Below are 26754 nucleotides of genomic sequence, written 5' to 3'. Positions count from 1 at the left end.
GGGAAAGTCCTCTTCCTTCCTGCCTACCTCGCTTCTCCTTTGTGTCCCCTCCTGGGGGATGCTTTGCCACTTCCCTGTCCCTTCCTGTCGTGACCCTCTAAGCTGCTGACTTAGGCACCGCCCCCACCCCTGAACTCCCACAGAATCCCGTGCATAGCTCAGATTCTGCATTCACTGATCTATCTTATACTGCTGCTTTCCTGCCTCGTCTTGTTAATCTGCTTAATCCTTCATCTTGTTCAGAGAATGTGAGCAATGTGTTAGCATGGTGAACAAGCCCTTCACGACATACCATTGCCTACCTCTCTCACTTTATGTCCCGAAACTCTCGGATATTTGGTCTGGACTTTGGACATGCCTAACGACTTGCAGTTCCTCAAAAGTGCCATGTTATCTCCTGTCTCTGTCTGTTCCTGCCTCCCAGAGTGCTGTTTTCTGGAATGTTCTTTTATCCTTGTCCACATGAAGAATTTCTCATTATTCTTCAAGAGTCAGCTCAGTTGCCACTCCTTGGAGAAGCCTTTCCTGGCCTCTCATGGCTTCTCCCTGTAGACGTCACACTCCTCAGAAACACCTCTATTTCAGCACCTACCTCACTTCTAAGGTCATATGTTTGCATATCTTCTGGATGGACAGCAGCTCATGGAAGGCCATGAGTGTGTGCCCTGTACCTAGCACAATGTAAGCCCACAGTAGCATATAGTGGTTGAGTGAATAAATGCATAGATAAGAGAAGAGGAGGAATTAAAATCACCCTATACTTCCATAAATGCCTTCTCTTCCTCCAGATTAGCTCAAGCAAAGAGGTGAAGTTCTGTGTTTCCAAGGTGGTAAATAAAACTCCATGGAGGCATGTATTAATTTCATCATTCACCCATCTTTTGACTCCCCTTATGGAACTTCTGCTACTCACTGATTAATTTATTCAAAACTATTTGCACTGTTCTAGCTGCTGAGAATTCAACCTGAACAAAACAAAGTCCCTGCCTTCAATAACCTTATATTCTAGGGATATCAGGTTTCAGCCTGAAATGTCTGTTCTTGGCACGCTCATGGGCAAAGAATGACCACATGCACCAAAGTAAGGCAAGCACAAAAATGAGGTTTATTGAGGAGAGGAAGATAGGTTTACAGGGCAAGAGCAAGATATAGGTTTACAGAGCGTGATATATATGCCACAGATGACAACCAGACCCATTGTTGCAGCAAAGGGAGAGCAAGAGGAAGGGCACAAAAAAGGACCTGCTTATGATCTGCATCTTATTTTGTAGTGCCCAGATTGGGAACACTGTGGTGGCTCAGAGGTCACCATGGAACCACTTTGATTGGACAGTTGGAATTGCATGACCTGAGTTTTAACTACACATGTGTTTGTTCTAGTTCAATTTCCAGACTCTGTGGTACCTATGCTGCTTGGCCTGTGGGCTAGGGAGTCCTCTGCATTCTTTTGCAGTTGGCACACTAAGTTACGATTGGCTGATTCATAAGGTATTCCCTCCTCCCACAGCTATGACAGTCACTGGAGAGAGGATTAGGGTGGCGCAGGACCAAGATGGGGGGCTGGGGCCCGCCCTTGTCCTTCTTCCCAGTGGGGGGGGGGGCAATTGCACCAAGGCAATAGCACCCACTTTCATCCCTAGGAGACCCAGAATCCCTTGCTATCTACCTAACAGTGGGAAGAAACAAACAATCAAGGAAATAGTCACTGTGTCAAATTCTGATACATGTTTTGTGAAGGAAAAAATGGCAAGGTCAGATTATGGAAGGGCATTTTGGGTCACTGTAAGGTGTTAGTGTGAGTGAGCAAAGGAGTGACTTGATCTTATTTACAGTTTTCTTTTCTTTTGCTATGTTGCCCAGGCTGGACTCCAACTCCTGAGCTCAAGTGATCCTCCTGCCTTGGCCTCCTGAGTAGCTGGGACTACAGGCATTGCCATGGCACTGGATCCTCATTTACATTTCAAAAGGCTCACAGTGGCTGCTGTGTTGAGCATAACTCGTGAGGGGGAAGGGGTGGAGGCAGGAGACCAGTCTCACACCAGGATGGTAGCAGTAGGGTAGTGAAAAATGGTGAGATTCTTGATATATTCTGAGGAATAGCCAGGAGGCTTTGCTAATGGATAGCATATAGTGTATAAGAGAAAGGAGACAAAGATACTCCAAGGGTTTTGTCCTGGACAACGGGAAGGATGGAGTTACCATTAACTGAGAGGGGCAAGACTCTGGGAGGGGCAGATCAGTGGGGAAGACGAGGAATTCACTGGGACTGTTCAGTTTGAGGTTGCTCATTAGGCATGTAAGTGATGATATGGAATAGACAGCTGGTGATACAAGTATGAAGCTCGGGGGAAAAGGTCCAAGCTGGGAAGGAGAATTTGGTGTCACTTATATACAGGTGTACAGCAAGGCCTTGAGACTGCATGAGCTCACCTAGGGAGTGGGATATAGACACAGAGGAGAAGAGGCCAAGTCCTGAGCTTTAGGGCATTCCAGTGGCAGGATGATGGGGAAATGGGGAGGAACCAGCAAAGAAGATTGAGAAGGAGCAGCCAGGAAGGTCTCAGGAGAATAGAAAGGTAAAAATCAGGGTCTGGAAGGAGGAGGAGAAATGTCAAGATGAATGGCAGGGGATCTGGAAAGTATCAATAAATAAAAAGCAAAAGTAAAAGACAAAATCATGAAGACTTAGAAGTTTATGACAACTTTCTAGGATGTTAATCTATTTGTTTTAGGCATACTTAGTACAATTAGCAAAGATACAGCTGAAATTTTAAAAATTTTATTTTTATTCCTAAAGAAGAGAACATAAAAATTTATTTTCACTATTGGCAAGTAAAAAAAAATTGGGTACCCTTACTCAAATATGGTCCCCCAAGTGAATTCTTTACAGAAAGAAGAAATCTCCCTTCAAAAGTATCATTCCAGGAATGTCAAACTGCCCAGAAAACCATCACTTTGTGTTTGCTGGCCAGTGGAGATCAGAGAAGATCTAACAGAAGTCCCAGCGATGGTAAACAAAAACCTTGAAAAAGATTTTTTTAAACGGCTAAGCACTGCCCAAATTTGGCATAGAAAGTGCTTGAGGTTGTGCCATGGCCTAACTCTCCAGACTTTACTTCCTCCATCTGCAGCTTCCTCTGGCTCTGAGTGGGTGGGACTTCCTGCTGGAAGTTGGCTGGCTTCTGGCCAGAGATCAAACCCTCAATCCAGGACTGATTCAAGTGGCACTTCCTGTCAACTCTCCATTAATCTATCTAAAAATTGCACAGGATGTCAATGCTGGATTAGAGATCATGTAGATCAGCACTGTCCAACATATATCATGTTGCGTATCATGTCCAAATATGCACTAGTGACAAATGCAAGCCACATAAGTAATTTAAAATTTCTAGTAGCTACATTTTAAAAAGTAACAGATTATACAAAGTACAGGAGGGAGGAATTTAAATAATTTTTTATTATAAGGTACTCACACCTTATAGTATAAAGTACTATATTTAGCAAGAATATAGTAAGCATATCAGTAAGTTAGCAGTTCATTTCCTGCGTGATGCCCTGCATTAGGAGGGGCCAATACCCTCTGTCTGGAACAGAGTGAGTCTTAGTTTAAATCCCAAAAGGACTCTGGTACCTGGAGATATTAAATGATTTACCTTTAATCTGACCTTTTTGGGATTGATTTTCTCCACAGAGAAAAAAATATGGAAAGACTGAGGCTAGCTGGTAGAATTTAATCTTTTATTGAATGCTTAGAACTACCTATAGGATATTGTTTTAAAAGATTAAAATATTCCCTTGTTGTAATGGATTTACCTTACTTACTTCCATACTTCTATTCCACATCACCACCACCACCACTAGAATCTCTGCCATCACCATAAGCATCCTGGTCTTCCTCCTCCTGGTTCTCGGTTAACTCAAGCCACCCTGCAGGGAGATCCTCTGAGGTCTGTCTGTGTAGCTAAGTGTAGCATTCTAGAGTTGAAAGAGGCAGGTACGCCTGTGAAAGCTGAATATAATAGACTGTACACACTTAAGACCTTATTTTATTTTTGTTAACAAAAGAAAACGATGGTTAATGGTTGTTTTACACCTACTCTTCAAATATCTATAACTTCAGGAAATATTCCTTGTGGTTAACAGTACAGACTGCCCTATAAAAATAGCTTAATATATCAGAAAATAACATTGAATTATGAAATCCTTTCATCTGCCTCTATATAAGATCTTATACACCTTGACTTTTCTCACGATACTGCTTTAAGTTACACTCTTTTATAGGCTCTGACTTGGAGGAAACTCTTTGTTGCTGGCCATGTTGGGTCCAAGGGGATTTGATGAACCACGTGGAGGAAACAGTACTGAGGTTTCCTAGAGCTAGCAGAAGCGTTAATGGTGCACATCACTCCGCCTTCTCCCTGTGACCACCATGGCCTTTGTAGGCGATGTTGAACATCCACACGGGGATTCCAGCTGGACTTTGTCCTCTGGAGGATGGAGGAAGGCAGTTGCTATGGGAGCCACAATCACAGCACCCCAGAGGTGCCCGCAATGAGGTGGCCTATGCCATGGAGCCCCGGCCCCTTCAGTGTGCGGTGGGGGTGATCAGAACAGGACGTGGCATATAAGTACTGTGGAATCAGTGAGTGCATCTGCCCAACAGACTACTCGCTCCTTCCCTTTACACGACTGGTGTATCTGCGTATGTACACACGTACATATTTTTATATGTAGTTCCATATTTAAGTTTAAGGGTTTTCTTCTGCCTCCCTGTTCCTTTGTGCTCCCTCCCCTGAAAGTGCTTGTTCTCATGTTTGATCACCACTCTCTGCAAGGCGAGCTGTGCACAGAGAGCGCTGGATGCTGGTGCGCGAAGGTGAGCGAAGATCCTCTCTTAGGAAGGCTCCCCAGCATGCTGGGGGCCAGTCGGGGCGATTGATTCTCCCAGGCACAAGCTCAGAGCATCCTGGACACATTGGAGGGGGTGACTGCCAAGGGGAACTCCACTTTTGTGGGGTGTGGGGTAACACAGGCGCATTAGCTTGCTCTTCCTCTTATACCCATAGGAAGGGAGAAACTGCCTCCGGGAAGCTGGAGCAGCAGCTGGGGGTAGGGCAAAGGCCCTGGCGCCCCTCTCAGCTGGGGAAGCTGGACTCTAGGTGGTGGTCGGCTGCGGCCCCAGGGACCCTTTGCTGCCGTTGCAGAGAGGCTCTGACCCTGGCTCTGGCCGTGGGTGGCAGGAGAGAGCCTGCCAGGCTGAGTAATCTTTCCTGACAGGCTCACGGGCTGGGACCCAGGGCTGCTGCTCTCAGCTGGCAGATGAGTGACTTGCTCCTGTGTCCTGAGCTGGGGAGACGCTGCCTTTGCTGAAGGTTATATGTGGGCGAAGGGCTGCTCGATGAACCAAGGAGGAAGTGGCAAAGAGGACACATCTGTGGCCACTTCCCCAAGGCTCTGCTGTTGAGAGGAGGAGGGCCATGGGCCCCTGCCTTCGACACCCTACTGGAAGCTGGCCTGACTGCCCTGGTCAACAAGGCTGGGGACCTTGAGGGCTCCAGGCCTGTTTAGGCCCGTGGTGGCACGCACTATGTTGCCTCAACTCCAACCCGCGTGGGACTCAGAGGCCCTGCAAGGACAGCTGTGTGTCTGGTGAGACCCCGACTAGCTGTGTCCATGGGGACGCATCAGACCCCGAGGAAACAGGCTTCTCGATGAACATGTGTGGTGAAATGTCGAGGACAAGCTCAAGGAGCCACATGTCTACCTTCCTTCCACACTCCCTGATTCTCATCTAATTTACAGGCTGAGAGGAGCGTGGCATTGTTAGCAGTGAGTGTTCCTGGGAAAAAAGGAGGGTGAGGGTACAATGGCAAGTTGCTCCTGAGTGCTGTTCTCTTCACATTCCGTGTCCAGCTGTCCCCTCCAGCCAGGAGGCACTTCCACCTGCCCAGTGGAGGACCTTGTCACCGTCACAGGAAACTGCCCAGCTGCGAGCCCCGCTCTTCCCCCCAGGGGTGCAGGTGCTTTCTGCGGGAGCCACTCCTGGTGTGCACACTTCTCTTCTCCAGGTAGCTTTAATTTCCCCCCAGAAAAGGATAGAATGCCATCTTTCAGGGATGATTTCATCTTACAGAGAAATGGGGAGTGTGCCTGGTTGTCTGTCCCTGGTGGTCTGCTGTTTTTCTGTAAGTGTGCATGCAATGAGAGACTTTTGCTCCTTTCAGACTTGTCGGGATGTTCTCAGCCCCCTGCCTTTATCATCAGGGACCATCATGTGAGGTCGCTTTAGACTCTGAAGCACCTAAATCTATGAGATTATTTTATGGCAGAGTCTTGGTATCCACAGATTTAACATTCTCACTTTCAGGGTTGGTTTGTTGGTTTGTTTGTTTTCCCCAACCTAAAGCACGTAGGGTTTGCTGTTTTGCAGGGGTACAAAACTGAACATCACTCAGGTACCAGTTTAAGTGAGCCTCTTGGCTGGTGAATGAGCCAACCCTGCTGCCCGGCAGACACATGGTGAGCCTGTGCCTACTTACCATCGGGTTCTGAGGGGAGAGTGTGGATTTGGGGATTCCCAAGGGTCTCACAACATGCAAGCTGACTGTTACTGCTCAGTTTCTGCAAAAAGGATGCAAGGGCGAAACTAACAAGAAACCAAACAAGGATATCCCTCTACCCCCCACCAAAACCAAAAGAATACTGAAGTCTCAAATATAAACTACTAGAAGTCTGGGGGCACTTATCATGGGCTTGTACTGCAGGTGAGAATGTCCTAATGGGATTGTTCTGGTCCTTCTGGTAATGATTTTGGATGGGGTCCCAGATCCAAATTCCATTAAACACACATTATAGCAAATTGGGCTGTGGGGTGGATCTAGTGGGTTGATTTACAAATCTGTGCAAAGTGATGGGCATGTTAGGCAGGAGTCTGAGGGAGGAGGAGGTCCCATAAGCGAGCATCAAGATGATTCTACATTATTAGCTCCGACGTTTGCTCCAGAAAATCTTTCTCTCCTCCTTCCCCACAGTTCTGTTGCTGACATACAAACAAGATCTTGGAAAGTTTTAACAGATGAAATACCTCTGGGCAGAGTTTGCTTTATTGATATTATTTGGATGTTCATAGTGAGCAGCTGGGTATTGATCTGATTAGCTGCCGGTTAGAAAAGTTGAAACTCACCCTGCTTCTCTCTCCTGAGTAATGAGAACTATCTGTGATTTCTACAAACTAAATTAACCTCGCCTCAATGAGAGAGGTTTTCTTTCTGAGTTTTGCCTTTGAGCAAGTTCAAACTTAACCCAAGGACAATTTAAGCCACTCATCCATCCAAAAATAATTTCTGGAGTAGGTTAGGCACTCTGGGAATAAGAAGATATAAGGGGATAAGAGCATTATTGAAGTCCACTAGGGTTCTGTTGAAAATATCACACGTGTCCAAGGATCTATAATGGAAAACAAAAATATTTGGACAACTTAATGAAAAGTCATTCAAAAACGGACATTTGACAGTATGTAGAAAAATTAGTTGTCAGAATTTTCTCCTTTTCTGCCAGCTCCTAGGTCTCGCCCACTAGCTCCTCAGATGAGGTGAGGCAGATGGAATTGCATTGCAGCTTCTCTGTGAAGGACTCTTGTGAGCTAAGGAATTTTTGCTTTTTGCTTTTTGTTCCTGGAATAAGCCATTTGTGGATTTCATTTCACCCACTTCCTTCCTACTCACTTGTCCCTCACATTATTTTTCTCTTTCATGGAGAGGGAGAAGGTGGAGGAGGAGGAGGGGGAGGAGGAGGAGGGGGAGGAGAGGCAGCAGGCATGGGAGCAAGAGGAGGAGGCTGTCAGCAGTAGCTGAGGCTGGAGATGGACAGGCCGGGGCTGGTGTTGGGTCTGGGGACAGAGCACCAGACGGGATCTGGGCAGCCTGCAGCTGGAACTGCGGGACAAGGAGGAGACAGGGGCGGGATGGGCAGTGATGACAGGGCTGGGTGGGTGGTAAAGAGCATGCAGGTCTAGATTCGGAAGGAAGGATCGAGATGAGATACAGGGAAGGGAAGGGGCCACTTCCCACTTTGCTTGGCTAGAGCTGACTGCCTCTTCTTCCAAGAACACTTGTTGACCCCCAGATGGCCCTCCAATGTGCCCCCGGCATCAGTGCTCCCCGCATCGCGGTCTCGCCGCTCAGCCATCCCGAGCCCGCGAGCGTGGCACGGGAAGGGCCCTCACCCACCGCGCTTGCCATGCTACGGCGACCACGACACTTACGCGTTCATGAATATCTGATGGGAGAATGTCAAATAAATGTCAGGCCCTGATGTATGTTGCTGGAAAAGAAAATGCATCAGCCTTTTCCAAGAGAAATAAATTCCTATCATAAGACTTCTGCCCCGTAATCCTTCATCTGTCACGGAGCAAGGCCAGCCGGCCCCCACCCCCTGCTGTTTCCTCGCTGACCTGGGGGGGCCCGGGACCGCGCTGGGCACCTGCACACGGCCGTCTTCAGTGCACTTAGTTGGATTGCTGCTTGCCAGCGTGCCGTCTGGGGCCGTCATAATGTTAACAGAACATCCTTTAGACATTCGTCAAACTCCCGGCATCAGGCAGCTCGGTTCCTGCATAGGACTTCCTGTAACCGGGCCCTGCGACTTCTCACTAGTATATTAAAAATAAAAAGCACACCCAGAATGGCTCATACTTCCCCTCTCCGGTGACCTCAACCCCAAGAGTGGGGAAACTGTGACTCAACCTCAGGAAAAAACACGGCTGGTGTCACCAACAGAAACTAAGGAACCTGCTGGACTGGCGCTGGGGATATTAATAAATCCAGAAGGTTGGATCATTTGTGCCACCAGCTCTCTTTTCTTTAGGGAATTTGAATGTTCGAGCACTTTAAAGTGGAGATAAAACGACCCATGATTCATGTCTCTGTCTTTCTGAAGAGTTTCCTTGTATAAGCTCCAACAACCTCTGCAGTTACTTGAAGGTTAAAACTATTCTTTCCCAAAAAGGAGAAAACCATTTCACTTTTCTATTCATTGCTTTTCTCCTTCAACACCTGAAAAGAGAAGTGAATTTTTCCCCCTTTTCGTTCTTAACAAGAGAATCTCTTTCCTACTCCCACTTGTCTGGCAATTTGAGCATTAAAAAAAAAAAAAAAAAAAAAAGCAGAGTATAATTCTTCAGCTAATCCTTCAAGAAGGCTTTAGGTTTTTTTTTTTTTTTTTTTCTCTCTCTCTCTCTTTTTGTTTGTTTTTATTGGCTATTAGGCTAGCGAGTTTTGGATTTGAGCAGTTCAGATCCTAGGCTAGCAGCACGCTGAACTCATTATACAAAGCTCATTCATGGGAGAAAACGCCTTGAACTGCCTGGTCGCAGCACAGGAGTTTTTTAAAAAAGCTCTGGTTCTGTTTCTTAACTAACCTCCCACAGCTCTGAAATGGCAAGCTCTAGTGAGCACCTGGTTCCCTTGGAATTGAGGGAAAATCATTTGAAACCTTGAGTACAGGAGGCCTCTCAGGTCCCCTGGGGTCAGGCAAAGACTGGAAGTGGGGTGCTCTGATTCAGAGCAGACTTTCAGAGCACTGAAGGCCTTGGGGGCTCCAGACTATTTTATCTGTGACTTCCTGTTGGGACCAAGGACAAATGGCCACGCTCTGTAAGCCACTGCCTCCGTGCTGCAGGTGGAGATGTGCAATCCCGGGCACCAACGTCTTGTGAGGTCCAAGGCAAGTTGAAGAGAAATTCCAGCTCCCAGAACCATCTGTAGGAAAAGCCTTAAGGTTTCAGTTAAGCCATTTTCTTTGAAGAGTTTGACTTGTATTAATTCCCTGAAGTTCATTCATTTTCCAAAGTGGTTTCCCTCCAAAGGGTGGTTTGTTCTCTGAAGGGGAATTTTATACTGATGTCTGTCATTTATCCTCACATCTTTCCTGAGAAGACATATTGTAGAAAAGCCATTAGGAAGCACTTCATATAATAGTTCCTGCACCCTTAAAACATCTCCTGAGAGATGGCGGGAGGCTGAGAGTGTATCCCTCCTCTGCCACTCTCCCCAGTTAGAAGCAGAGAAATTGAAACCCATGCGTGTCCAGCGATGGTGACATTGTCTTTCTTCTCAAGATGAGGACCTCTGCTCCCAAGGACCTGCCTTGTGATTTTGCCTTGGTTTAAATAATTCTCACGGGTCCCATTTCCATTTATATCACGATAAGCTCCCTGCGTAAGTCTGGTTTTTAATTAAAAAATGTAATATGGAAAATTGGTTTAAAAAAAAGGATAATATTATGAATAGATTTACAGTAAAAAATTACTTCTTCCAAGCCCCCAAACTCCTCCTTTCCCAGAGGCTACCACACTTTTTTTTAGTGTTCTTCCAGAAATATTCTATTTATAAGTGTATAAATGGGTGTGTATGTGCACACACACACATACGATTTAAATTTCAAAGATTGTTTTTCCAACAGAGAAAAAGAAAAAGCCTTCAGAATTACATTGAATAAATTCTATAATTCCTAGTGCTGGTTTGGCAACGGCAATGGTAACAAACTTTGTTACCAGTTCTCAATAGCAAAAGGGTTATTTCTATTTTGACATATTCTATATATAAATATGTCCTATATTCATATGTATACATATATGTATTAAATACATATCCTTTTGCTTTTGTATAAATGTTAACATGTTATACACCTTACTTCCTTTTTAAAAACTTTGTACTAGTTCTGGGAGGTTGTTATTATTTTTTAACACATAAAAATAAATCTATCTCATTTTTTTTAAACTGTTACATGGCATTCTTTAACTAGTTCCTAACTGCAGGACAATTTAGGTTTTCCATTCTTTTGCTATTATAATGCTACAATGAGTATCCCTGTACAAATTGTGAACATGTGTAAATATAGTTATAGAATAAATTTGTAGAAGTGAAATTGCTGGGTCAAAGGGTATGTGCAGTTTAGAATTTGGTATACACTGACAAATTTCACACCCCAAAGAATTTGTATCACATTAAACTTCACCAATTATATGAGCGTTTTCTTATCAACATGGTATATTATGTATCTGTTTGATCTTTATCAACTTGGTAAGTTAAAAGTTGTATGTCATTGTAGTTTTAATTTGCAGTTACTTAATTCAAATGAGATTGAGTATCTTTCCTGTGTTGGAAAGCCGTTTGTATTTTTTTCTCTGTGGGATAACTTTTCATGATCTTTGCCCACTTTTCTAGGAATCGTTGGTCTTTTTTCTTATTGATGCATAAGAGCTTTTTATATATTGAGGAAATGAACCAATGAGTCATGCTATCTAAAGCCCCATTTTTCTTTACTTCTAATAATCAGTTATTACTTATATGTCATCTTTCTTACTCTGTCTCACACCCTGTCCCTCCTATTAGTTCCTTGTATATTTATCTTGTGTTATGGAAAAGAAAGATGAGAGTCAGTATTGCAAGGAAGTGCACTTTTGAATGACCAGTAAATATATATTTTACAAGATGTATATGAAGAAAATCTGAAGCCAGAAAGTCCCTTTTTCTGTAACTATATGAGTATCAAAAGACTGTTCTTCCTCTTGGTTGGTTGATAGATACTTGGTAGCCTTGTATCATGCTCATTAACTATAAATAATGCTGAATTTCAAAAAACTTCTTAAACTTATATTTATGTCCCTTTTTTTGGTCTTAACTCTCTCTTTCCTCCAGTTTTCTCTCACATAGTGATCATCATTTGTCAGGTGCAAAGAATAATCTCTAGACTCTTAATTCTTCACTAAGTACCTGAAGCAGGATGGTTCAAATGATGGCATTATGAAGAGGTGAGAGAAAGCCTCAGGTCTTTCTTTGGGACTAGTCTCAGAGCCCTTAGGCCACTCTCTCCTCTGGCTGATTCAAGGAGATGGGGACCCCCGTGCGATGTAGCTCTCCTCTCCATAGGTTCCTACTGAGAGCCCACCTTTCCAAATCGTGAAAAAACCAATTCTACTTTAGCTAACATGGTAATGATTTGTGGGGAGCAGCAGAAATCCCTCTGTAATTATGTGTGAATTGATGTGTGATTTCCTAATGAGCTTAAGTGAAGAAATCATCGTTTTGTGATAAATGCTTTATATCTTAAAATGCCAGCAACACATATCTAATAAATTCAATCAAACCACTCTCATTTATATAACATTTGCAATTATTATTTAACATGCTGGTTTTCTTTGCTGCTTTACTGCTTTGGGTAATTGCAGAGTCTAGAAGTTCCTTTTTCATAAACAAGGCCACAGAAACTCATTATGTTGGAGTTTTTCTTAATGCAATCATAAATGAGTTCATTTTGAAATCATTTGCATGCTGTGCAGACCAAGACCCCCTTATCGGAAAATGTTGTAGCCATTGAACGAGTTAGCTAAATTAGGGACATTTGTCCCTAGAATGAGTCAGGTCACTCTGAGACTGCAGGTTGGGCACCTGACCATGTCCAAACAAGTTGTGAAAATGCTTCAATGATCAAAATATTGTTTCTCTTCACTGAAGATATAATGAGGCCCAATGGAGTTACGTGACACAACTGGTGGTCACAGGACAGCAGTGATAAAATCCAGCACAGAGGAAAACATAACATATCAAGAAATCAGTTCAGGATTCAGATTCTGGATGTGCCACTTAAAGCTGTGTGCCCTTAGACAAACTACTCAGCCTCTCTAAACCTCAGTTTACTCACCTGTCAAATAGAGATGGCGCTGTTGGGAGGATTAAATGCAGTGGCATATGTTAGCGCTCCAGGCACACTGCCTATCATATGACAAATGCTCAGCACATGGTGGCTAGTCCAAATCATTGTTGGTAGCTTGAAACGTTGATTAATATCAGGAGTAGTGAAACTTACTCCCTCACCCCAAGCATGTTCCCTAGTGGCCAAGATGGCAATTTGTTCTGTTAGCATCTTCTAAGGAGCTGAGAGAGTGGCAGGCATTGAAAGTAGTTTTGTTCCTGGTACCCAAGGTTATTTCCTGGTGGGTTGTACTGAGTAGGTTGTCAAATCCTAAATGAATCCTCATTTGCCTGACATGAGTTAGAATTTTGGGTGTAGTAAATGGAGGCCCAAACTGGTTTTGAGAGTCATATTAAAATTAGTACCAGTAGGCTCAGCTGGTAAAATATATTAGAAATCTGCACAGTACTAACCTTCCCATGGCCCCTTCTAAGGGACTCTGCCCCATCCACAGGCCCTGCTCAAGGGGCAATTGCGGGCAGCCATGTTTAATGTTGTGTGACTCAGCTCACCACCTCCCTAGGCCACTGCTGCTGTGACAAGCACAGGCCCTGGACCAGGGGCAGTCCTTGGGCTGCCCAGTGCCCAGGGGAAGCTAGGCTGGGCCAATCGTATGTCTTCATTCAGCAATTGAGTCTAAAAACCACAGTGGTAGAACTGCAAAGAGAGAGAGAGCTGGGCCTGAATAGGCTGTCATGGGTCTTGGGTGAGTTAAAACTGGACAGAAGCTAAAAGAAACGGGAGGAAGCCAGAGTGAACGAGGAAGAGAGCCTCTATGCCGAGAAAACAGGGTCAGTGGGAGAGAAACAGAGGGTCTTGCTAACTCTAGGTGCTGTTCTGTTTCCAGATGGTTCTCCAATTCCACACACAGTCTTTACATATTTCAACAGACCCCCTGTGCCTTGAGGAAACTTGGCTTGATGGTGATCTCTTCCTATGTCCACATGGGAGACCACCTCAAGCCTCAAGCCCAGCGTGGGCTGCTCTTGGACAGCAGAATGGAATAAATAGGTAAGATAAAGGTTAAGACTCACACAACAGCAACATGGAGCATTCTTAATTATTCTTCAAGGAACTTTGTTATCTATTAATGTTTATTCTATAGATAATAGTGCAGACCTTGTAAACTGTAATAGAATGTTTGGTTTCTTAACATAAATGAATAAAAAGATGTAAATTTTCAAGGTGTTTAATTCTAATTGAATTCAAAGAATTTAAACTTCCACTCAAATAGAAAAATCTGTTGTCTTTTAGACAATTGACTTTTTTATTGGTCCATCCAAGGACATTAAATAAAACACATCTGAATGTTCCTATGTTGGAGTCTGCAGAGATTTCACAGCGGCTGACATTTTTTGCTAATAAACATCCTCCCTTTTCCGTATTTCCCCTGCCACCACGATATTTCCACATTATCTTCACTTGAACTATTTTTTAAAATAAATTTTGTTATATATATTTAAGGTATACAACATGACATTATGGAAGACGTATAAATAGTAAAATGGTTGCTATAAGGAATCAAATTACCATATCCATCATCTCACAGTTACCCATTTGTGTGTGTGTGTATGGCAAGAGCAGCTAAAATCCACTCGTTTAACAAAAATCCTGAATACAGTGTTACTAACTGTAGTCTTCATGTTGCACATTAGGCCTCTAAATTTGTTCATCCTACGTAACTGCTACTTTGTGTCCTTTTACCTATTGAAGTATCCCCCAGGTGGTCTCACTAAGTATGTATGTAGTAGGTGCTCATTAAATGCTCAGTTGCATGTTTCTGCTGTATGCAAACTAACCAAAACCCCTCAAAGCCATTTCTTCACAAAAGGAAACAAAACCTTTTTTAAAAAATGTTGTATTATAGAAAATTTCAAACAGAGTAGAGAAAATAATACAATAAACTCCCATATATCCACAACAGATTCAAGGATGATCAACTCAGGACCAATCTTGGTTCACATATTTCCCTTACCTCATTTTTTCTCTTGCTGATTTTGAAGCAAATCCAAAATATCACATTATTTCACTTGTAAATATTGCTATTTCTAAGATAAAAGAATTATTTTAAAATGTAACCAAAATATCACAATGAAAAGAAATTAATAACAATTACTTAATATTATCAAATGTGCAGTGTTCAGATTTCTCCAATTGTTTTATCAATTTTTTTATAGTTTTTTAAATCATATTTCAAATAAACTCAGTACCTTGTTATGGCTGACATGTTGCCTATTTTAATTTTTAACAATTCCTTCTTCTCCTCCTTTTTTCCCTCCTCTCCCGCTTTCATTCTCTTACTCTCTTTTCCTTGCAATTTAGTCTTTGAAGAAAGAGCTATTGTCCTGTACTTTTCCACAGTCTGGGTTTTGCTGACCACATCCCTATGATGTTATTTAAAATGTTCCTTTATCCACTGTATTTTCTTTAAATTGGTTTTTATATCTAGAATACAGTCTCAATCAGATTCAGGCTCCACTTTTTGGCAATACTTAAAGACAATATTGTGTACCTCCTTCAAGAGGAACATAATGTCTTTTTGCCTCTTTCTGAGACGTCAGCAGTCATTGATGATCATTGCCCAGATCCCTTAGATCAATAGAGGTTGCAAAATGGTGGCGTCCTTAATTCTATCATTCCTTCTTCATTAATTAATAAGAACACTTCTAACTTCTCAGCAACTATTTGGTTATCCTGAAATATAGTTCATATAGGAAAGGTAAGATAAATGTTTGGTTCAAAATCGTTTGTTTGTTTTTTCCCTGATATCCATTAAATGTGAGCAATGAGTTTCTTTGTAAAGCATTATTCTGAACTAATGGATTTGAACATATCTAATTCATGACCGTATCGTTCTACCTTTGGCTCCGGGGGTCCTCTTCAAGTTGACTCCTGAGTTCTTTTAACCTGGCTCCAGTGGTCTTTGATGTCTCAATTTGCTGTCTGATGTAACAAGATGCCCTAGGCTCATCTTGAACATTTCCTACCCTAGACCTAGAATCAGCTTTTTCTCTGGGAGAAATCAGTTTTTCCTCTGATTCCTTTTAGTGAAAACGGCATATAAAGACTATAATCTGGGCACCAGGAATATTCGTTTGTATAGGGTTGGTTTTCATTTCTGGGCCTTTTCAGGGTACATATGTATTTTTAAAAAAAATACTATTTTTTAATTTTTAAAGAGTTTATTTTTCTAAGAGAAGTTTTATGTTCACGGAAAAATTGGAAGGATGTTACAAAGATTGGTAAGAGTATGTTTAAATGTTTTAGAAACTGCCAAACTGTCTTCCAAAGTAGCTGCACCATTTTGCATTCCCACCAGCAATGACTGAGAGTTCCTGTGGCTGCACATTTTCACCAGCCTTTGGTAGTGTCGGAGTTCTGGATTTTGGCCCTTCTAATAGGTTTGCAGGGGTATCTCATCGTTGTTGCTTTAGTTTACAATTCCCTGATGATATATGATGTCATGTTATAATTTAAATTCATTGCAAAGATTTTTTTTTGTTTGTCATTAATTTCTTCTTTCTTTCTTTTTTATTTTGCTTATGGTGCTTTTCATCCTACAAAAGTGTTTTGATTTAAAATTGATAAGCAGTGATTTATCTGTCTGTGCCTTACTGCACCTGAATTTTGAGTCATAGTTAGGACAGGTTTCCCCACTTCCTTGTTATAGGAGAATTCATCCATATTTTATTCTAATAGGTGCATGGTTTCATTTTTAGTTGTGTTTAAATTTCTGATCCATTTGAAATTTATCTTATTATGACTGGATGGAGAAAAGATCCAATTTTATTTTTTCCACATGACTTTTCAGTTAACTCAACATGATTTATTAAAAAGTCCATCTTTTCCCCTTTGATATGAGATGATATATTAAATTTTCAATATGATTGGGCCTATTTCTGTACCATGGCTCTTTCTGTCTATTTATGTGCTAATACCACATTGTTTGAATTATGGAAGCTCTATAATATGATCTTCTTTTTCAGAGTTTTCCAGACTATTTTTGCCAAAACAACACTTTTGAGTGAGAACCTGTCTTCATCTCCTGTTGGGGTCTTATGCCTGCCTTCTAAGATGGCACCTTACTGAGTTGGTCACTGGGGTTGAGAGAAGGTGTGAAGGACTTTCTTCCCCTTAAGACAGAAGTTGGCAAACAATGGCCCATGGCTCCATCTGTTTGTAAATAAAATTCATTGACACACAGCTATGCCCAGGCATTTATGTGTTGTCTGTGGCTGTTTTTGCACTGTAATGGGAGAGTTGAGTAGTTGTGATAAAGGCTATATGCCTGGCAAAGCCGAAAAGATTAAAATACTATTTCTAGCCCTTTATAGAAAAAGTTTGCCGACCCCTGCCTTAAGAGAACACATTGGCCTTCTAATAGGTCTTCCAGAGATAATACTAAACCCCCAAACAGGACCGGCTATATAATTTGGGTGGCCCGGTGCAAAGTGAAAATGTGAATCCCTAGCTCAGAAATGAGGAAAGAAGTACTGTCAGAGGTACTAAAATATAAAGCTTTTCCCTTTCTTCTGTGGTTTCTATTTCTGTGTGTCATGTTGTTTTTTTATTTGCTATTTAATGTCATTCTAAGTAAAGAAAAATTAAAATTCAAATTATTAGCATAAATTTTACCTTTTGTCTTTACATTGTGTAACACCTCTTTCAAATGCAGATATGAGCATTTAACTTGTATGCAGAATCACTGGAATTACTCAATTCATATATTGTGGCTTGTCCGCTGGAGGAGACAAACACAAGCCAGACTCAGAAATGTTGGAAGGAGGAAGGGAGGCGCCGCCCACTCCCACCCAGGCATGGAGTGGGCCTAAGGGGCACTCACTCCTTCCGGCACAGGCATGCTTGCAGTGCAAGAGCAGACCCTCAAGGAAGGACCAGGTTCTTTCCAAACAATTCAGGCCACACGGGGCTTGATGTCTGTCCCATTCCCCCTTCCTGCCATTTCCATCCGGGGGTGGGAAAGTCCCTCAGACCCACCACCACAAGACAGATGACCCCCAAGATGCTGCAGCCTCTGCACCAGGACAGCTACGTGCCCTGGATAGGGGGTGGGCTGGAGGCCCTCCCCACCGAGGCAGCCCTGCTGCAGCCTGGAACTGCCACCCTATGGGGACCGAGGGCAGCAGTGGCAGAAGGGGTGCTGAGAGCTGTCACAAGGGAAGTGGGGAGGCAGCAGAAGGCTGGACTGTGTGACACCTGAAGCTCCAAGGCCCTAACACAGGCTCCATTGTCCCATTGGACTTATGAACACAGATGCAAAAATAAAATGATTAAGAATTTAAAGGTGGCGACTGCAGAGGTTAAACCCCGAGTGTGGGGCCACATGCAAGGGCACTGCTTATCCCCCGGGAAGCTGGTCCCGACCTCAAGCTATGACAGCGATGCCAGGAATGTCTGTCAGTACCAGCGTGAAGGGACAGGAGTGGGGAGCATAGATATTTCGGGAAGCCCTGTACATGTGTGGTGCCTCTCGATGACACCTTAGAGGGCTTGTCCTTCTGTTTAACTCCTACAGTTTTTATTTTCTTTTTTTCACATGCTTTTAAAAATTGTGGTAAAATATACACAGCATAGACTTTACCATGGTAACCATTTTCAAGTGTGCGGTTCAGTGGTGTTAAGCACATCCACGCTGTTGCGCAGTCATCCACCTCCAGAACTCTCTGGTGAAACTCCAACGCCTCATTCCTCCTTCCCCGCAGCCCCTGGCAGCCATCCTTCTACTTTCTGTCTCTACTAATCTGACTACTCCAGGCACCTCATTTAAGTGGAATTTCACAGTATTTGTCCTTTTGTGATGGGCTTATTTCACTTAGCGTAATGTCACCAAGGTTCACCCTTGTTTTAGCATGGATGTGTGACAATTTCTTTCCTTTTTAAGACTGAATAGTAGCCCATTGCATATATATACCAATCACATTTTATTCATCCATTTGTTCATCGATGGACACTGGGGTTGCTTCCATGTTTTAGCCATTATGAATAATGCTGTTATGATCATGGGTGTCCAATTACTGTCTTTTAAAACTCGGTTCCTATGTCACTGAATGAAGCTTTACACAGGACTGCAATGATGCTGTAGCTACTCTGTGGGGACCTGGAGCCTCGGGGACATGCCCAGTGTCACACTCAGTGCCCCACTGAGGACTTGATTTCTAGCCTGCATAGATTGGCAGTAGCAGGAAAATGTTTCAGAAAGAGAAACCACCAAGCATTATTTTTCTTTGTTTCTGCAAAACAACTTTGGTTTATTTTCTCCCATTTGAGTCTTTGTTTTTACGTATGCAAATGTGATTCATCTTTCAGTGCTGGAGAAGGGCCCTAAATAACATAATTACTTCACCAATCATCTACTTGGCTACTGGAAATCATCTTTTTAGTGAGGTCGACTGCAGTTGTTTGAGCTCTATACAGACTTCAAATAATGAGCACACTTCTTTTCTTAACATGCTAATTTTTCTCCGAAGCTAATGTTATTTGAAAAGGGGGATTTAATTGGATATTAAATCTCCAATTGAAAGATTAAATTATGAAATAAACAAACATATCAATCTAATAGGTCTTTGGAAAAAACCAGGCATTCCACGCTAGTGTTTTTGCTAAGTGCAAATGCGTTCAGCTACATATTTAATTCTCTGCCCATTCTGCTGTGTTTTGTAGTTCTCCACCTAAATTCTTGCCTGAGTTGCTTCCAAAGGAAATCATCTCAGGAGCTGAGTGAGCTCAGGATTCTGTGAGCGCTGGCCCCCAAATAACCTTTTGCTTAAAGACTTTACCTGTATAAATGAAATTCAAGAAATGTTGAGAAACCGTTTTGAAATGAATAACACTGAAGCAATTCCAAGGGGTATAATTTGGGATGCATCAAAGGTGGTGGTACGAGAATACATTTACCTCACTGCAAGTTTAAAGGAAATCAAAGGTCAAAACAGGTACATGTTCAAGAAGGAAATTAAGAAATGAGAAGTACATCATGGCTATACGAAAATCCCAAATGATTTTTCAGAAAATTATTTCAAAGCAAAGTAATACCCCTTTTAATAGAAAAGAACATGAAACACTCCCTCCCTCCCCAGGTTTATAAAGCAGGCTTCCCAGGAACAGGAAATAAAGATGAGTAGCTTCTCAAGTCTACATTTTAAAAGGTACAAGAAAGCAAAGATTTTTTTTACCGCTAAAATAAGTAGCCATCTGGGAGAACGGTAATGCAACCGTGATATGAGGGGCTCTTTAGACACAGGTGCCCCGAGCTGGGAGAAATGAAAGGAATATTCATTAGCCCCGACCACAGCTCTGCAATCAGCCTCGCCAGCCTGAGTCAGCCGCCTCCACAGAGCAAGAGAGCTCCTGGGGTAACCAAGACGGGAGGGGAAGAAGAAAGCAAGTGATGGCACGTCCTTGCTGCTGTCTTCACTTCTCACAAAATCCTTGCAAATACAATATTGGAGTGGTAACTTACAGGGAAAATTTTAATATGCTTTTTGGAGTGCAATATTTTCCTTAATCGATGGTTTATCAAATGGCCATTGTTACCCCCGAATCATTTTTAACACATTACTTTCCAGTTTTTAAAACTTGGTAATGAGATTTTTTCCTAAAGCCTTTATTCTCCCAGAGAAGTAAATTCACTGAAATAATATTTTTTGTTGATGACCACTTGATCCTCATCTAATGAAATTCCATGTCAGTCTTTTATTTACTGTCAATTTATTAGGTGACAGTAAAGCATTTTGACAGGATGGAGTGACCAGGTCTGGACACAATAATCATCACCATTTGAGGTATAGAAAATTTGTCCTTATGTTGTTAATGTTTAAGTAAAACAATGATGGTATGGGACATAGGTAGGCTTTTAAAAAGTGTCTTTTAGAGATACATATTAGAATATTTCCTGATAAAATGTTTTGGATTTGCCTCAAAAATAACTTCAAACATGGATAAGTATGTAGGGACATGGGTGAGACAAGATTGTCAAGTGCTGGTGACTGGTTTAGCTGGCAATGAATACAGAGGAGTTCATTCTACTAGTGTCTGTTTTGTATATGTTTAGAAATTTTTCATAACAAAAAAGTTTATCTTTTAAAAAATCCATCTTTGCGTTCTTTGCTTTAGAACCCTCTATGCATTTCCGCCAGCAGAAGAGTGGGAGTGACGAGTCTCACATTTTGCCAGAGCAGGTCCCACGCGGTTCCCTGTTTCCAGTTCCAGTGGTCCCAACACTGCCTGGAGATAGTCACCCACTGACACAACAGCCTGGGGAGATCTGGGGACGGTCTGGGAGCCAGGGCTTGCTGCAGGCGCAAGGAGGGAGGGTGGGGTTCTTGCAGTGTGATTTGTAGACTCTAATGCTGGCCCCCTCCCCCATCTGCCTGGCTTAGAGGCCAAATTCCCACCACTGATTTTGGCTTACAACAGCCTTCTGCCCCCTTTCTTTTCTTCTTTCTTCTCTATGTATTTGGGTGCATGTATATTTCTCTTATCTCCCTACAAATGGCCAGTCCTTTAAAGGGGAAGATGAAAAGTAAACCATTTACTGAACGCTTACTTATTAAGTGTCACACATAAAGCTTAGGCACTTTGCATATGTTATTTCATGTAATCCTGTCAGGTGAGGTAGTGCTTAAAATTCCCATTTTAGAAAAGAGGAAACTGAGGTTGGAGAAATTAATTATCTTGCTGGTCTACATAGCTTAGAATACCTTTGAATGCAAGTTAGTAGCAAATCAAGCTGGAACTGTTTCAAACAACAAAAGAAGTTCATTGGCTCAGCTGACTAAGTCTTAATTTGCAGTGGGTGCGAGGGATTGTTTTCTCAGAGTTTTGGTTTGTGTGTCTCCATGACTGCCTAGATTCTCCTTTCGTCCCTGTGCTGTCTTCGTCCGCACTGGCTTCCCTCATGGCAGCAAAAAGGCTGCAGTGGCTCAGGCCTCATATCTGCAGAACATACCAATCAAGACAAGAAAGAGCTCCCCTATTCCCATCTGTAAACCCAGTCATGCCTGCGGTTCATCTAGATTGGACTGGCCAATTACGATGGACAGGGAAGGCCATGTGATGGGTGGCACAGGCCCGTCCTTGACCATGGCAAAGGGGATGACATTATACTGCGTGGTTTTGCCAGTCAAGGCCCACTCTTGGTGCTGGGGCTATGGTTAATCTTACCCAGACCACAAGCCTGCTGCAAAGTTAAATAACTGCCATAAAGCAGAGAATTGCATTTGTCAGATTTCCACAGAAAAGTGGTTTGATAGAATTAGACTTCCCAGGGGTCTTTGTGCTTGTCCATTCGCAAAGGGGGAGGACTGGGAGAAATGACACTGCCCCTTCCACCCATCCTGCTGCAACCCAGCCTGATGGCTGAGCAGAGGGGAAGCGTCGGTGGCTGTTTCTGGCGTGGGGAAAAGCAAAGGAGAAGGTGGTGCTGAAAGAGCCCAGTGAGGAACCTTTGCCTTCTCTATGGAAAGTATCTAGAGAGAGAGGCTGTGGTAGAGGGAAAGGCTTGGCTTTGCTTTTAATGATGTGTGTGTGCATCGATAATTCTCTTTAACATTTGCATTGTTGGCTTATGTTTCTATGAAAATGACACTGAGCCGAGAATGGACCCTGTGGGGCTCTGGGATCTATTCAGGTTATATAATAAATCAGAGCAAGATATAATCAAGAACCAGAAAGGAATAATATGGACAAAGCGTGTTCTGGTTGTGTAGAAGCTGAGGGCTGCGGGAAGTGGGGCCGGCCTTGTGGGGCAGCTGGAATCCGACACCGAGGAAGGCAGGAGGTTTGGCTGGTTAAACTGAGGGGAGGGGAAGTCGTGGAACCGGCAAAGTAAAAAGTTGGGAACATGCATAGAGAGTGCTGTGGACACCGTGAGGATGAAACATGGTTTGGGGGCAGGAAGGACAGGACCAGGGCGTCTGGGCAGCCAGGGAGCAAGAGAAGGCCACCAAGGGGGAGCCAAAACCAAAATTCTTCCTTTCTGAGGAGAGCCTGAAAGTAAAATGTGGTCCATGTCACCACTGAATGCATTGTAGCAGTTAGAAGCTCTCCACTGAACCCCGCGTAGAGCTCTGCCCTAGAACTCAGAAACACAGCATGAGTCAAACAAGGAAGCAGCAGAAAAAAGTCTGCAGCCCATCACCAGTGACGGACTTTAGAAACCTGTACGCTCGCCAGGCCAGACCACACATTTCACAAGGATGTGGACATTCAAGGACGTGTGTGCCTCAAACCCAGCAGAGGGGGCATCTGCAGGAAGGAGGAGGATGCAGAGGGGCAGGAATGGAAGAGAAAACAACAAGCACCTCCTCCAAACAGGACAGGAACTGGCACAGATCGATGATGATGCTGTGGTTTGGATTAGGGGATAGGGTTACCTCAATTTCCTAAACCTTCATCCCAAAAGGAAAAAGGGCAAAGGACACTCTAGGCCTACTGCACGCCTTGCCTAGGGCTGGGCCAGAGGGAGAGGTGCTGTGGGAACCCTGCCAGTTCCTTCTGTTCCCCCCCCCGATTTTGGTGCTGCGACAGGTGGATAACAGGTAACTCCACATGCAAGAGCTTCCAGAGCAGGGCCCAGGAGGAGACGTGACAAGGCAGGGTGGCGGAGTGGGCACAGGAGTGGCCTGGCTTGCCACCATCTGGTAAGTCCCTTCCCCATTCTGGGCCCGATTTTCTCCTGTATAAAGTGGAGGCGTGGCCCTGCCTCCAAAGTCCCTTCCAGATCTAAAATTCCTACCCTTCCTGGGAAAGTATCCCAGCGCAGCCCAAGGAAAGCCCTGCTCCTCTGTCCTCCCAATTCTGGGCCATCCTAGAGCGGAGAATCAGGCTCCACAATTCGATTTCATGGCCAGTGAAAATAAGGCAAGTCCGTCAATTGCTCTTCACCAAGTTGATGTGGGAATTACAAGTAAACCTTCATAGAAGTTATATTGTGTTCATAATGTTTGCACAAGTTTGTATGACTCATGAAACCCTAAACATTTATTTTTCTCTAAAAGAAGCTTTGTTCAGTGATGGAAATGAACCATGCCATGGGGTGCGTGTGTGTGTGTGTGTGTGTGTGTGTGTTTGTGTGTATGTGTGCTGGAAGTGCATCTGATTGCTGTCATTTTAGTAATGGACTGATTTCCACATCTAGCAGGAACGGTCAAGGAATCGATGCTGTTGACCACTGCCACGATTGTCATGTTTTAAGCCATTTCTCCTTCTATTCATGCTCTTGTGTATCTTTTCTGTGTTTGACAACCTCTTTCTCTGTGCAATAAAGGGCCATTTCTAGTTCCCTGAAATCACGGATTTTGTTCCTATTGTTCATTACAATGCAGGTACGAACTATTGATGAATTTGCTTAAGTAACGAAATTGGAGGCAGATTATTTGTAGAGTCAAAATTGTTATCTGTGAAGCATTGACAAGGAACCTGAGACTGGAAGGGGCCACGTGGTGGGTTTCGTGGGAGCTGGGAATGTTCTATCTGCCAATCAGGGTGCTGGTTGCAGGGGTTTGTTCAGTTTGGGAAAATGCATCAAGCTATATACACTGTGTGCCTTTCTGTATGTATAGTATGTTTCAATATGTTTTTCTTTTTAAATAAAAGTACTTGAAGTCACCGATAGCTTGTATTCTTGTGGGGATGTCTTGGGGTTAATTATTAATGAACTTGGATTAACGCTAGTAGTCAAATTGCATCTCGGATTCATAGAATTTTAAACTTGGAAGAGATCTTGAAAATCATTCAGTTCAATTCCTTAATTTACAGACGAGGAAACGCAGGCCCAGAGGGAAAGCCGCTTTTGCAGGCCCACACAGCAACGCAAAGACGGATCAGTGCGGCCCCCTCCTCCTAGCCAGGGCTTGGAGACAGCACAGCCACAGGTAAAATGGTACAGCTGTTGGAGACAAACATTATATTTACTCACATATCCTCTGGTGGTTTCAGTCTAAAATGAGGAATTATTCGTCACGGAGGTCACCTACCATCCCATAGCAATCTGCGGCAAAGTTAACTGGAATCTACATCTATTAATAAAAGTTCTGGTCCTACTTAAGTCAAAAGATCATCTGAATTAAGGCTGGATGTATGTTTGTGAAGGGAAGGTGATAATTTACCAGTGATTGATAGGTGCTGTTTACATACAGAAGTAATTTTTTTTTAAAGTTTGGAACTAAAGTAATTTGGCTTTTAGAAATACAGAACAAGACGATGCCCATTTCTGCTTCCTGCCTGTCTCCTCCTGGGGGCACGAGATGCTAGGAGGCTGGTCCCCCAGCTGGTGGAGCCGGGAGGCAGGTAGCAAAGATTCCTGGAGGAGGCAAAGGAGAGGGTTGCAGATACCAGGCAGGCCTCCTCCCTGCTGTGGGCCCACCACCTTGCCTGGCCCCCAAACCAGGGGTCAACACTGCCAATGGGGGAAGATTCACATGCACTTCATTAGGTGGGTCTAATTACTCCATGCAGAGGGAACCAGTGTCATGAACTCGCTCTGGCAGGTCTGCGTTTTATTTAGGATTTCTCCCTACCTGTTCTGCCCGGAAGAGGCACATAAAACAAATACTCCGAGTCGCCTGGGCAGCGAACTGGAAACTCAAGATCCATAACTCGGGTTACTGCTGTGGCTGGGGAAACGCTGGCCTGGTGATTTCAAACAATAAAATGGGTTTGGGAAGGGGGGCAGGGTGAGCAGAAGGGAAGTGGGGGGAGTGGCAGGTGGACAGAGAAACAGGAGGAGGAGGAGAAAGAATGTCCTCAATAAGGGGGCTGTCACGGACGAGAGGCAGAAGGCCTTTAAGGAGGTGAATGCTGAACTCCACAGGCGAGGAAGAGGGATGACTTTAAGCAAAGATTAAAATAGGGAGAGAAACTCATAATCTGTATTTGTTGTACCAGAAAGAAAAGCTCATACACACAGTTTATTGGTTTCCACTGTTGTAAGCGCCGGTGGCAGCACGGACAGCAGGAATAGCGGAAGGGAGCAAAAGCCCTGCCCCTGCAGATCCTCCTCCGATAACTCAGTCCTGTCAAGCAGGGGGAGATAAGGGAACAGTTCACCTTGCTTGGCTCCTGAAGGTCAGTCAATCAGATAAGGAGGCCTGGGATCACCACAGAAAGACGCCAAGTTGTTGTCCTGCTACAACTCAAAAGCTCCTTCAGAAGCTGGGGCCTCAGCCAGGCTTTGGAAGTCCACAATGGCCATTGTTTTGGCAACACCCCCTCCCAGTCCCCTGCCCCACAGAAGAGGGACTTCACTTTCCCTCTGTGGCACCAGAGCTGTAGGTAAAGCCTGGCGGCAGCCCTTCCCTCCGCAGCTGCACCTGGGCGGGCTCTCCGCTCAGCCCGCTGTCCTCCCCTCCCTTTCCCCTGTGACCCTCCCCAGCTCTTTTATTTTTCCCTGTAGTGGAAGGAGCTGGAGAAGCTACTGGAAGTTTGGGGTTTGGACAGGAGGCATGACTACTCTCCCAGAGGTGACATGGAGCACAAGTAAAGAGCCAGGCATCGTCCCCAGCCCCCCAATTCTGGCACTTCCTTCCCAGGGCCTGTGTGCTGTAGCTGGGCCCCTCCGGGCCAGTGTGACCCCGGGTTCTGGGCTGGGGTCTGCTTAGGCCGTTTCTGATCCTCATGCAATGGCCGGGGACCAGCAGGCCCTGCTTTCTCCCAACTGCCCTCAGGGTTTCTTTCAAATTATTATTAGAACCAAAAGCAGGTACTCAGTTCACACTGTTTCCAGCCACCCTGCTTTCCGCATTCCACCAGATTCAGCAAGCACGGGGCCCTGAGGCTTGTGAGAAGGGGTGAGCCGTTAGGAGGCCTCTGTGTAAGTTTTCACTCTCACCTAGGATATCTTGACATGGTTTTGGTCATGCAGCCATCATCCATGATTGGATTTTCCTCTTTTCCAAGAAACTGAGCCACAGGGAAGAAGTTTGTGTGTCTGGGTGTCAAAGAACAAAATTTTAACAAATTGAACTTTAAAGATCCAACTGG

Source organism: Lemur catta, chromosome 5 (genome assembly GCF_020740605.2).
Source record: "Lemur catta isolate mLemCat1 chromosome 5, mLemCat1.pri, whole genome shotgun sequence".
In the NCBI taxonomy this organism is placed as follows: Eukaryota; Metazoa; Chordata; class Mammalia; order Primates; family Lemuridae; genus Lemur; species Lemur catta.
This window is presented reverse-complemented; position numbering follows the sequence as displayed.